The 13,586-nt window shown below is 55.2% G+C and overlaps 3 non-coding genes across 3 annotated transcripts; all 3 read right to left on the reverse strand.

Moving 5' to 3' along the window:
* Window positions 1-664: 664 nt before the first annotated feature.
* Window positions 665-736, reverse strand: TRNAG-UCC. Its single transcript has one exon. It is a non-coding gene; the product is annotated as a tRNA-Gly (tRNA).
* Window positions 737-3,169: 2,433 nt separating this feature from the next.
* Window positions 3,170-3,241, reverse strand: TRNAG-UCC. The gene has a single exon. It is a non-coding gene; the product is annotated as a tRNA-Gly (tRNA).
* A 4,985-nt stretch (window positions 3,242-8,226) lies between these two features.
* On the reverse strand, window positions 8,227-8,298 carry TRNAG-UCC. Its single transcript has one exon. It is a non-coding gene; the product is annotated as a tRNA-Gly (tRNA).
* Window positions 8,299-13,586: the final 5,288 nt, after the last annotated feature.

Below are 13,586 nucleotides of genomic sequence, written 5' to 3' on the forward strand. Positions count from 1 at the left end.
TAGTACTTTGAGTACAACACCTCCCCCTCACAGCCTCTCCTCCTCACCCTGACACCCACATGGACCCTCCCCCTCACAGCCCCTCACCTCACCTCACCCTGACACCCCATAGCCCTCCCCCATCTAACTCACCTGGCCAGTGCAGTTAAGGGGAGCAACTAGTTGGTAACAACAGCAAGACGGAGTGTGTTTGTTTCTGTGTGTGTGTGTGAATGCATGACTGTGAGATATCTCATATGCATATCGTAGAGTATTAATTGATACCTGTATTACTAATAAATGTGGCGTTTTGCCTTAATCCCCCTGAAAAGATCCTGTATAGTACTTTGAGTACAACACCTCCCCCTCACAGCCTCTCCTCCTCACCCTGACACCCACATGGACCCTCCCCCTCACAGCCCCTCACCTCACCTCACCCTGACACCCCATAGCCCTCCCCCTCACAGCCCCTCCCTTCACACTGAGACCCCCATGGACCCTCCCCCTCACAGCCCCTCCCCTCACACATAGAGGGATTTGGTTGCTGGGGCCTGACATTACAAACCCCGGGGTGAGATTTCTGAGGATTTACTCACTGAGCCTCCCCCCGCCCCCGCCCCCATTTGGCCTCTTAACCTACAGCCTGAAACTAAACCAATTCCCGGCCAAGAAAAGGGCACAGCCCTGCATTGGCCGGGAATCGAACCCGGGTCAACTGCTTGGAAGGCAGCTATGCTCACCACTATACCACCAATGCATCTGGCAGGAGGGGTTCTCCTAGGTGCCACTTATGCCAAATGACTCACCCCCACAGCGCTCAGGAACTGGCCAGGCAGGCTGGAGGCAGCCTGTGAGCAGAGACAGGTTCCCAGAGTGACTGACGGATGGGGACGTGGCCTCGACATCCCAGCCTGAGGTAGCACCAACCCCATCTCTGCCCTCAGAGAAGGGAAATGAAAATAAATGACCATGATGACAAATTTCACCCCAGCAGGAAGGAGACAGCTCCTTTTAAAGCACATTTTGGCTTGGTTCCTGCTACGTACAGATGGGCTTGTTGCTGCTGCTGATTCCAATCCTTGGGCTCTGCCCGGATAAGGAACGATTCAGGCTGTCACTCAAATGAAGACGGGAGATGATTTTTTTTGACAGGGACGGCTGCCTCGTCTTAAGGGTGTTTGTCTGTCACCTTCTAATCTAGTGGGTGATACATGCAGGCAGCCCCCGCTGCTGGGTCTCTCCCGAGGAAATAAAGTTTCCACACAAAATCCTTTTCACCGAAAGGAGGGAAAGGAAGTGGCCAGCAGAACATTAGGAAGGTAACACAACCCCATTCTTAGGGGTAAGCCATTCTTTTTTGGCAAGGTCCAAATTTCTTGGTCACGGTCTACTCAAAGTCCAGCCTCCAGAGAAAATAACAATACAAAATAACAATAGGTAAATAAAAAGATTTCGAGATCTGTTCAAAAGTGTCTGGCAGTCCGGATTTGGCCTGCCGTCCGCCTATTGACGACCCCTCTTCTACGCACGTTGACTCTGAGAGGTGATTTATCTCCACGCTCTTGGATCTGAAGAGCTGGTTAGTTTTGCCCTCGGTATCCCACCCGGCTGACCAAGCCACGTTATCGATGGTGACACTAGGACTGAAGGATTCTATCGTATTATTAAAAAAATTAAATAAAGACGTGGTCTGAACGTGAGCGTTCTGGTAGGAAAGGCTGGTTTCCCCCGGTTGAGTCCCAAATGCTCTGCTAGAAACGCCCCCCCGGGACTCCGCACTCCCCAGCAGGAGTGAAAGGAGAAACCCCCCAGCTCTGCACAGAGCTCCCGGCTGATTCATCAGGGGTTGGGGGAATTGACTTTCTTTGCTACTGAGACGGGAGCGAGGGCCGGTCTCTGGGAAGCGAGGTTCCCTCTCTGCTTCCCGGGGCCCTGCACGCTTTAGACCAGGGGTTCTCATCCTTTTTTTCCTGGACCCACCTCCCCACTGCAACATGCTATAAAAACTCCACAGCCCACCTGTGCCACAGCACCTGTTTCTCTGCACGGCCCGTGGATTAAAAGCCGGGGCCAGCATTAGGGGGTAGCAGGCAGGGCAATTCCCGGGGGTCCCACCCCACAGGGGGCCCTGTGACGTTAAGTTGCTCAGGCTTCAACTTTGACCCCGGGTGGTGGGACTCCTGCTCAGGCTTCAGCCCTGGGACCCGGCGCGTCTCACATTAGCCCTGCTCTCTGGGTTATTTCAGTCGACCCCCTGAAACCTGCTCGCGGCCCCCATGGCCCCTGGTTGAGAACCGCGGTTTAGTTCCTGTTCCCGAGGGCAGGCAGCCGCCTGGTGCCGCTGGCAGTGCCTGAGGATCCTAATCTGAAGGGCCCGAGTCCAGCCCTCAGGGAAAGCGGCAGGTTTTTCTGCCCACTTCAGGCTTGTCTGAGCAGAGCTGCAGGGGAATCCCAGAGAATAAAGACTCAGTCGGACTGATTGCTCCTCCGCACCCAGACTGATCTAAGGCAATAACTCGCTCTTCTCCTCCTGCCGCTGTAACGCGGCTGGGGAGCCCCACTCCTAGACGTGCTTTTCCCCAGACCGTGAATTCCCCACAGGGCTGTTCCGGGGGCTGCAGGCCCCACCCCAGGACAGACGGGGCAGTAACCTCCCATCACCCCTGTGTGACGCCCAGGGACCCTGCAGGGACAGCGGCTCCATGCTGGGCCCTAGGGCCTCCCAACGCAGCTGCTTCAGTTCAACCCCCATGTCAGGGGGCTCCTGCTGCCTGGAGGGGACTGTATCCTCATGGCCTCTCCCGCTCAGACACACCCTATAGCCCTCCCCCTCACAGCCCCTCCCCTCACACATAGAGGGATTTGGTTGCTGGGGCCTGACATTACAAACCCCGGGGTGAGATTTCTGAGGATTTACTCACTGAGCCTCCCCCCGCCCCCGACCCCATTTGGCCTCTTACCCTATGGCCCCACTCAGGCTCAACCCCAAGGCCCTGTCCCCACTCGGCCTCTCCCCCCACGGCCCCATCCCCGCTGCTCCTCTTCCCACGCTTGCTTCAAGATCCTTGTAGAGTCCCACCCCTTTCTTCCTCCACTGGGATCCGGGACATTCATTCTCCTGTTCCAGTGATAAACTAACACAACGGGACTGAAACTAAACCAATTCCCGGCCAAGAAAAGGGCACAGCCCTGCATTGGCCGGGAATCGAACCCGGGTCAACTGCTTGGAAGGCAGCTCTGCTCACCACTATACCACCAGTGCATCTAGCAGGAGGGTTTCTCCCGGGTGCCACTTATGCCAAGGGACTCACCCCCACAGAGCTCAGGAACCGGCCAGGCAGGCTGGAGGCAGCCTGTGAGCAGAGACAGGTTCCCAGAGTGACTGACGGATGGGGACGTGGCCTCGACATCCCAGCCTGAGGTAGCACCAACCCCATCTCTGCCCTCAGAGAAGGGAAATGAAAACCGATGACCATAATGACAAATTTCACCCCAGCAGGAAGGAGACGGCTCCTTTTAAAGCACATTTTGGCTTGGTTCCTGCTATGTACAGATGGGTTTGTTACTGCTCCTAATTCCAATCCTTGGGCTCTGCCCGGGTAAGGAACGATTCAGGCTGTCACTCCAGTGAAGACGGGAGATGATTTTTTTTTGACAGGGACGGCTGCCTCCCCTTAAGGGTGTTTGTCTGTCACCTTCTAATATAGTGGGTGATACATGCAGGCAGCCCCCGCTGCTGGGTCTCGACCGAGGAAATGAAGTTTCCACACAAAATCCTTTTCACCGAAAGGAGGGAAAGGAAGTGGCCAGCAGAACATTAGGAAGGTAACACAACCCCATTCTTAGGGGTAAGCCGTTCTTTTTTGTCAAGATCCAAATTTCTTGGTCACGGTCTACTCAAAGTCCAGCCTCCAGAGAAAATAACAATACAAAATAACAATAATGATAATAGGTAAATAAAAAGATTTTGGGATCTGTTCAAAAGTGTCTGGCAGTCCGGATTTGGCCTGTCGTCCACCTATTGACGACCCCTCTTCTACGCACGTTGACTCTGAGAGGTGATTTATCGCCACGCTCTTGGATCTGAAGAGCTGGTTAGTTTTGCCCTCGGTATCCCACCCGGCTGACCAAGCCACGTTATCGATGGTGACACTAGGACTGAAGGATTCTATCATATTATTAAAAAAATTAAATAAAGACGTGGTCTGAATGTGAGCGTTCTGGTAGGAAAGGCTGGTTTCCCCTGGTTGAGTCCCAAATGCTCTGCTAGAAACGCCCCCGGGACCCCGCACTCCCCAGCAGGAGTGAAAGGAGAAACCCCCCAGCTCTGCACAGAGCTCCCGGCTGATTCATCAGGGGTGGGGGAATTGACTTTCTTTGCTGCTGAGACGGGAGCGAGGTTCCCTCTCTGCTTCCTGGGGCCCTGCATGCTTTAGACCAGGGGTTCTCATCCTTTTTTTCCTGGACCCCCCTCCCCACTGCAACATGCTATAAAAACGCCACAGCCCACCTGTGCCACAACACCTGTTTCTCTGCACGGCCCGTGGATTAAAAGCCGGGGCCAGCATTAGGGGGTAGCAGGCAGGGCAATTCCCGGGGGTCCCACCCCACAGGGGGCCCCGTGATGTTAAGTTGCTCAGGCTTCAACTTTGACCCCGGGTGGTGGGACTCCTGCTCAGGCTTCAGCCCTGGGACCCAGCGCGTCTCACGTTAGCCCTGCTCTCTGGGTTATTTCAGTCGACCCCCTGAAACCTGCTTGCGGCCCCCATGGCCCCTGGTTGAGAACCGCGGTTTAGTTCCTGTTCCCGAGGGCAGGCAGCCGCCCGGTGCCGCTGGCAGTGCCTGAGTATCCTAATCTGAAGGGCCCGAGTCCAGCCCTCAGGGAAAGCGGCAGGTTTTTCTGCCCACTTCAGGCTTGTCTGAGCAGAGCTGCAGGGGAATCCCAGAGAATAAAGACTCAGTCGGACTGATTGCTCCTCCGCACCCAGACTGATCTAAGGCAATAACTCGCTCTTCTCCTCCTGCCGCTGTAACGCGGCTGGGAAGCCCCACGCCTAGACGTGCTTTTCCCCAGACCGTGAATTCCCCACAGGGCTGTTCCGGGGGCTGCAGGCCCCACCCCAGGACAGACGGGGCAGTAACCTCCCATCACCCCTGTGTGACGCCCAGGGACCCTGCAGGGACAGCGGCTCCATGCTGGGCCCTAGGGTTCCCCAACGCAGCTGCTTCAGTTCAACCCCCATGTCAGGGGGCTCCTGCTGCCTGGAGGGGACTGTATCCTCATGGCCTCTCCCCCTCAGACACATCCTATAGCCCTCCCCCTCACAGCCCCTCCCCTCACACATAGAGGGATTTGGTTGCTGGGGCCTGACATTACAAACCCCGGGGTGAGATTTCTGAGGATTTACTCACTGAGCCTCCCCCCGCCCCTGACTCCATTTGGCCTCTTACCCTATGGCCCCACTCAGGCTCAACCCCAAGGCCCTGTCCCCACTCGGCCTCTCCCCCCATGGCCCCATCCCCGCTGCTCCTCTTCCCACGCTTGCTCCAAGATCCTTGTAGAGTCCCACCCCTTTCTTCCTCCACTGGGATCCGGGACATTCATTCTCCCATTCCAGTAATAAACTGACACAACGGGACTGAAATTAAACCAATTCCCGGCCAAGAAAAGGGCACAGCCCTGCAATCGAACCCGGGTCAACTGCTTGGAAGGCAGCTCTGCTCACCACTATACCACCAGTGCATGTGGCAGGAGGGTTTCTCCTGGGTGCCACTTATGCCAAATGACTCACCCCCACAGAGCTCAGGAACCGGCCAGGCAGGCTGGAGGCAGCCTGTGAGCAGAGACAGGTTCCCAGAGTGACTGAGGGATGGGGACGTGGCCTCGACATCCCAGCCTGAGGCAGCACCAACCCCATCTCTGCCCTCAGAGAAGGGAAATGAAAACCGATGACCATAATGACAAATTTCACCCCAGCAGGAAGGAGACGGCTCCTTTTAAAGCCCATTTTGGCTTGGTTCCTGCTATGTACAGATGGGTTTGTTACTGCTCCTGATTCCAATCCTTGGGCTCTGCCCGGATAAGGAACGATTCAGGCTGTCACTCAAATGAAGACGGGAGATGATTTTTTTTGACAGGGACGGCTGCCTCGTCTTAAGGGTGTCTGTCACCTTCTAATCTAGTGGGTGATACATGCAGGCAGCCCCCGCTCCTGGGTCTCGACCGAGGAAATGAAGTTTCCACACAAAATCCCAAAGCTTTTCACCGAAAGGAGGGAAAGGAAGTGGCCAGCAGAACATTAGGAAGGTAACACAACCCCATTCTTAGGGGTAAGCCGTTCTTTTTTGGCAAGGTCCAAATTTCTTGGTCACGGTCTACTCAAAGTCCTGCCTCCAGAGAAAATAACAATACAAAATAACAATAGATAAATAAAAAGATTTTGGGATCTGTTCAAAAGTGTCTGGCAGTCCGGATTTGGCCTGCCGTCCGCCTATTGACGACCCCTCTTCTACGCATGTTCAGTCTGAGAGGTGATTTATCACCACGCTCTTGGATCTGAAGAGCTGGTTAGTTTTGCCCTCGGTATCCCACCCGGCTGACCAAGCCACGTTATCGATGGTGACACTAGGACTGAAGGATTCTATCATATTATAAAAAAAATTAAATAAAGACGTGGACTGAACGTGAGCGTTCTGGTAGGGAAGGGTGGTTTCCCCCGGTTGAGTCCCAAATGCTCTGCTAGAAACGCCCCCCGGGACCCCGCACTCCCTAGCAGGAGTGAAAGGAGAAACCCCCCAGCTCTGCATGGAGCTCCCGGCTGATTCATCAGGGGTGGGGGGAATTGACTTTCTTTGCTGCTGAGACGGGAGCGAGGGCCAGACTCTGGGAAGCGAGGTTCCCTCTCTGCTTCCCGGGGCCCTGCATGCTTTAGACCAGGGGTTCTCATCCTTTTTTTCCTGGACTCACCTCCCCACTGCAACATGCTATAAAAACTCCACAGCCCACCTGTGCCACAACACCTGTTTCTCTGCACGGCCCGTGGATTAAAAGCCGGGGCCAGCATTAGGGGGTAGCAGGCAGGGCAATTCCCTGGGGTCCCACCCCACAGTGGGCCCTGTGACGTTAAGTTGCTCAGGCTTCAACTTTGACCCCGGGTGGTGGGACTCCTGCTCAGGCTTCAGCCCTGGGACCTGGCGCGTCTCACGTTAGCCCTGCTCTCTGGGTTATTTCAGTCGACCCCCTGAACCTGGCTTGTGGCCCCCTTGGCCCCTGGTTGAGAACCGCGGTTTAGTTCCTGTTCCCGAGGGCAGGCAGCCGCCCGGTGCCGCTGGCAGTGCCTGAGTATCCTAATCTGAAGGGCCCGAATCCAGCCCTCAGGGAAAGCGGCAGGTTTTTCTGCCCACTTCAGGCTTGTCTGAGCAGAGCTGCAGGGGAATCGCAGAGAATAAAGACTCAGTCGGACTGATTGCTCCTCCGCACCCAGACTGATCTAAGGCAATAACTCGCTCTTCTCCTCCTGCCGCTGTAACGCAGCTGGGGATCCCCGCTCCTAGACTTGCTTTTCCCCAGACCGTAAATTCCCTACAGGGCTGTTCCGGGGGCTCCAGGCCCCCACCCCAGGACAGACGGGGCAGTAACCTCCCATCACCCCTGTGTGACGCCCAGGGACCCTGCAGGGACAGCGGCTCCATGCTGGGCCCTAGGGTTCCCCAACGCAGCTGCTTCAGTTCAACCCCCATGTCAGGGGGCTCCTGCTGCCTGGGACTTTATCCTCATGGCCTCTCCCCCTGACAGACACACCCCATAGCCCTCCCCCTCACAGCCCCTCCCTTCGCACTGAGACCCCCATGGACCCTCCCCCTCACAGCCCCTCCCCTCACACATAGAGGGACTTGCTTGCTGGGGCCTGACATTACAAACCCAGGGGTGAGATTTCTGAGGATTTACTCACTGAGCCTCCCCCCGCCCCCGACCCCATTTGGCCTCTTACCCTACAGCCCCACTCAGGCTCAACCCTCCTCAGCCTCTTACCCCATAGGCCCACCCGGGCTTGACCCCAAGGCCCTGTCCCCACTCAGCCCCATCCACACTGCTTCTCTTCCCACACTTGCTCCAAGATCCTTGTAGAGTCCCACCCCTTCCTTCCTCCATTGGGATGTGGGACATTCATTCTCCCGTTCCACTGATAAACTGACACAACGGGACTGAAACTAAAGCAATTCCCGGCCAAGAAAAGGGCACAGCCCTGCATTGGCCGGGAATCGAACCCGGGTCAACTGCTTGGAAGGCAGCTATGCTCACCACTATACCACCAATGCAGCTGGGTTTCTCCTGGGTGCCCCTTATGCCAAATGACTCACCCCCATAATGCTCAGGAACCAGCCAGGCAGGCTGGAGGCAGCCTGTGAGCAGAGACAGGTTCCCAGAGTGACTGACGGATGGGGATGTGGCCTCGACAGCCCAGCCTGCGGTAGCACCAACCCCATCTCTGCCCTCAGAGAAGGGAAATGAAAACCGATGACCATAATGACAAATTTCACCCCAGCAGGAAGGAGACGGCTCCTTTTAAAGCACATTTTGGCTTGGTTCCTGCTACGTACAGGTGGGCTTGTTGCTGCTGCTGATTCCAATCCTTGGGCTCTGCCCGGGTAAGGAACGATTCAGGCTGTCACTCCAGTGAAGACGGGAGATGATTTTTTTTGACAGGGACGGCTGCCTCCTCTTAAGGGTGTTTGTCTGTCACCTTCTAATCTAGTGGGTGATACAAGCAGGCAGCCCCCGCTGCTGGGTCTCTCCCGAGGAAATAAAGTTTCCACACAAAATCCCAAAGCTTTTCATCGAAAGGAGGGAAAGGAAGTGGCCAGAACATAAGGAAGGTAACACAACCCCATTCTTAGGGGTAAGCCGTTCTTTTTTGTCAAGGTCCAAATTTCTTGGTCACGGTCTACTCAAAGTCCAGCCTCCAGAGAAAATAACAATACAAAATAACAATAGGTAAATAAAAAGATTTTGGGGTGTGTTCAAAAGTGTCTGGCAGTCCGGATTTGGCCTGCCGTCCGCCTATTGACGACCCCTCTTCTACGCACGTTGACTCTGAGAGGTGATTTATCGCCACGCTCTTGGATCTGAAGAGCTGGTTAGCTTTACCCTCGGTATCCGACCCGGCTGACCAAGCCACGTTACCGATGGTGACACTAGGATTGAAGGATTCTATCGTATTATAAAAAAAAGTAAATAAAGACGTGGTCTGAACGTGAGCGTTCTGGTAGGAAAGGCTGGTTTCCCCCGGTTGAGTCCCAAAAGCTCTGCTAGAAACGCCCCCCGGGACCCCGCACTCCCCAGCAGGAGTGAAAGGAGAACCCCCCCAGCTCTGCACGGAGCTCCCAGCCGATTCATCAGGGGTGGGGGGGAATTGACTTTCTTTGCTGCTGAGACGGGAGCGAGGGCCGGTCTCTGGGAAGCGAGGTTCCCTCTCTGCTTCCCGGGGCCCTGCACGCTTTAGACCAGGGGTTCTCATCCTTTTTTTCCTGGACCCCCCTCCCCACTGCAACATGCTATAAAAACTCCACAGCCCACCTGTGCCACAACACCTGTTTCTCTGCACGGCCCGTGGATTAAAAGTCGGGGCCAGCATTAGGGGGTAGCAGACAGGGCAATTCCCTGGGGTCCCACCCCACAGGGGGCCATGTGACGTTAAGTTGCTCAGGGTTCAACTTTGACCCCGGGTGGTGGGACTCCTGCTCAGGCTTCAGCCCTGGGACCCGGCGCGTCTCACGTTAGCCCTGCTCTCTGGGTTATTTCAGTCAACCCCCTGAAACCTGCTCGCGGCCCCCTTGGCCCCTGGTTGAGAACCGCGGTTTAGTTCCTGTTCCCGAGGGCAGGCAGCCGCCCGGTGCCGCTGGCAGTGCCTGAGGATCCTAATCTGAAGGGCCCGAGTCCAGCCCTCAGGGAAAGCGGCAGGTTTTTCTGCCCACTTCAGGCTTGTCTGAGCAGAGCTCCAGGGGAATCGCAGAGAATAAAGACTCAGTCGGACTGATTGCTCCTCCGCACCCAGACTGATCTAAGGCAATAACTCGCTCTTCTCCTCCTGCCGCTGTAACGCGGCTGGGGAGCCCCACGCCTAGACGTGCTTTTCCCCAGACCGTGAATTCCCCACAGGGCTGTTCCGGGGGCTCCCGGCTCCCACCCCAGGACAGACGGGGCAGTAACCTCCCATCACCCCTGTGTGACGCCCAGGGACCCTGCAGGGACAGCGGCTCCATGCTGGGCCCTAGGGTTCCCCAACGCAGCTGCTTCAGTTCAACCCCCATGTCAGGGGGCTCCTGCTGCCTGGAGGGGACTGTATCCTCATGGCCTCTCCCCCTCACAGCCCCTCCCCTTACACTGATACCCCCTTGTCCCTCCCCTCACAATGACGCCCTGTAGTCCCACCACCCCAGGAACGGCCACCGCTTTCCCCTGTGGGCCCCTCCTCCTTTTGCCCCCATGGGCTGGGCTGGGCTGAGTGTGGGGGGGTCCGGGCCTTTCCATGGGTAGGTGAGGATGGAGTTTCCCATGCTCCTTTGGGAGACACTGGGGGAGGGGCTACGAGGGGTTTGCGGGGAACAGGGGGGTTATCCGTGCAGAGCATGTCAAGATATATTGACATGACCCGTACATTGCGTTACTGCAGCAAAAATGTGCTCATTGCTGATGCTTAGGAAAACTTGCCACAATGTACCGGGTAACACCGCACGATGTCTGTTCTTAACAGTCACAAATATTTGGGGGAATTTTACAATGAGCACAAGTTACCTTGATGTCAGTGTTAACGAGGGTAAGAGGAACATTAGCCTATGGAAAACGGGGCACCCTGAATTGAGTAGGATGTGGCAGGACAGAGAAGGATACGACTTTATACGCGTGTATGATTATAAGCGTAACTCAGGATAAAAGATAGACCCCGTGTTGCAGACCCAGATGACTTCCCCTCCGCCCCCACCAATGTAAAAGATAGCACCCCGCTTGTGTGCGGTAGGGAGGGGAACACATCAGACGTTGTCCAACAGACGACCACCACAAGAGCGGCCAGACTGGTCCATCTAGCCCAGTGTCCTGTCTACCGACAGCGGCCAATGGCAGGTGCCCCAGAGGGAATGAACAGAACAGGGAATCATCAAGTGACCCATCCCCTGTCGCCCATTCCCAGCTGCTCGCAAACAGAGGCTAGAGACACCATCCCTGCCCAGCCTGGCTAGTAGCCACTGATGGACCTGTCCTCCATGAACTTCTCTAGATCTTTTTTGAACCCTGTTATGGTCTTGGCCTTCACAACATCCCCTGGCGAGGAGTTCCACAGGTTGACTGTGCATTGTGTGAAGAAATACGTCCCTTTGTTTGTTTTAAACCTGCTGCCTCTTTATTTCATTGGGTGACTCCTAGTTCTTATGTTATGTGAATGGGTAAATCAAACGTCCTTATTCACTTTCTCCACATCAGTCATGATTTTATAGACCTCAATCACCCCCCCCCTGTAGACATCTCTTTTCAAGCAGAAAAGTCCCAGTTTTATTAATCTCTCCTCATACAGAAGCCGTTCCAAATCCCTAATCATTTTTGTTGCCCTTTTCTGAACCTTTTCCAACTCCAACAGATCTTTTTGAGATGAGGCGACCACATCTGCACGCAGTATTCAAGGTGTGGATTTATATAGAGACAATATGGTATTTTCTGTCTTATTATCTATCCCTTTCCTAACGATTCCCAGCACCTGATGCTCATCTTACCCATTCCAGCGTTGCCCGAGGGGATGTGAGTGGGAACGTATTGACGCTGGACATTATGGACTTTCTCTCCACCTTCTGTTATGTTCCAGTGCTCTGGGCTTTCTTTATCTGCTTGGTGAAACGATTAATAAACAGACGCGTGAAATCGGTGATTGTATCCCCTCTGAGAGTTGTTCCTCACGTCTTCCTAGAGTCTCTCCGCCCAGTGATATGCAGAGCAGTGCTTCTCACCCTGTCAATCCTGATACCGCCACCAAATTGGGAGGCCAAATCCTTATTGCAAATCACTGCAGTTTAAAAGACAAATTCATTGTTCCAGTCAATCAAACGAGGCGACAGAACCAAGGCCGCCCAGCACCGGCACTTAAACCCAACAGCCGAAAATTAGCCCCCAATACAACAGCCCGAGGGAGACGAGATGATTCTGCGCCACAGGGAGAGAACGGAAGGGACTGCGGAGCCTGCAGTGGCAGGGGAAGAGTTAAGTGAGAGAGATGCAGATAATGGAGGGAAAAGTGATTATGGGAGAATTTAACCCCCTGGCAATTTCCAATATAGAGACTGACTCAGGCCGACTAAATTAAAAAAACAGGGGGAACACGTCCTGGCCTGAGGGGATTTGTAATTGATATTTCATAATTGCATAGAAAAAAGAGCAAAACACGAGATTTCGTATCCATGTTCAATAATAAAAGAGAGAAGGGTGGAAACCAGACACATTTTGGATCCAGTGTCACAAACCTGGGAGGAAAATGGGGGAGGGATTTTAGATCAATAGCGGATAAGAGGCAAAGAGGGGGAAATTAGCATGGGGAAATAGGGTTCAGAGGGGTAGCCGAGTTAGTCTGTATCAGCAAAAATAACGAGGAGTCCTTGTGGCATATTTGGGCACACGCTTTCGTGGGCTAAAACCCACTTCATCAGCTTTTGTGGGTTAGAACTAGCTCACGAAAGCTTGTGCCCAAATACATGTGTTAGTCTCTAAGGTGCCACAAGGACTCCTGGTTGTTTTTTCACAGGGAAATAGTTTTTCGTTTGTGTAATACACAGACAGTAATGGTTCCCCACCAGTCGCGGGGGCAGCAGGGAGCCCTTTGGGAAGGCGTTTTAAGAAGGCCAGGGAGGGGGGCTGGCCGTGGGGAGGGGGCAGCAGGATGGATGGGGCAGGGGACAGGCAGCTGGTGGCTGTGGGGTGCTGCATTGGGCAGACGGGGGTTGGGGGGGGGGCAGCTGCAGGGCCTGGTTACTCCACTGAGACCAGTCGCTGCGTCCCTCCCAGGCCCTGTTGCTGGCAGAGACCAACCGGCCGCCCCGTCCCACCCCAGAGCCAGCCGCATCTCCAGGCTCCCCTCAGCCGCACCCACTAACCCCCCTTCCAGTCAGGGCGACAATGTCCCACCCGAACAAGGACAACTGGCTGCCGGTAAAACGGGAGGGAACATTTCCCCCGGCTGAGGAGATTTTAAAGTGACCGGTGAGGATGAGAAAAGGGGGCGAAGCCTGAGGAGGGGAACAGAGACCCCGACAGTCACTGGGGAGAAAAGAGCGTGTGAGTGTCGGGGGGGGGGGGGAATCTCCATGGATTTTATCCCCATAGTTGATAGTTAGAGGAAAGGGGGAAGAATTCAGCCTCTGAGACTGAAGTGACAAAACCAGAGAGAAACCCCCCCTGCCCCCCTCCCCTGCGATCTCCTGCCTCCCCAGAGCCGGGTCCATCCCCCCCTTCACCCGGTCTGCCCCCCCCTTCCCGGCCCCTGCTCCCCCCAGACACACCCAGGGGAACCCCACTGGGGCCCGGCCTCTGGCCCCATCTGCCCCCCAGTTCACACGGTCTGTCCCCC

The sequence above is a fragment of the Mauremys mutica genome, chromosome 26, assembly GCF_020497125.1.
Source record: "Mauremys mutica isolate MM-2020 ecotype Southern chromosome 26, ASM2049712v1, whole genome shotgun sequence".
NCBI lineage: Eukaryota > Metazoa > Chordata > Testudines > Geoemydidae > Mauremys > Mauremys mutica.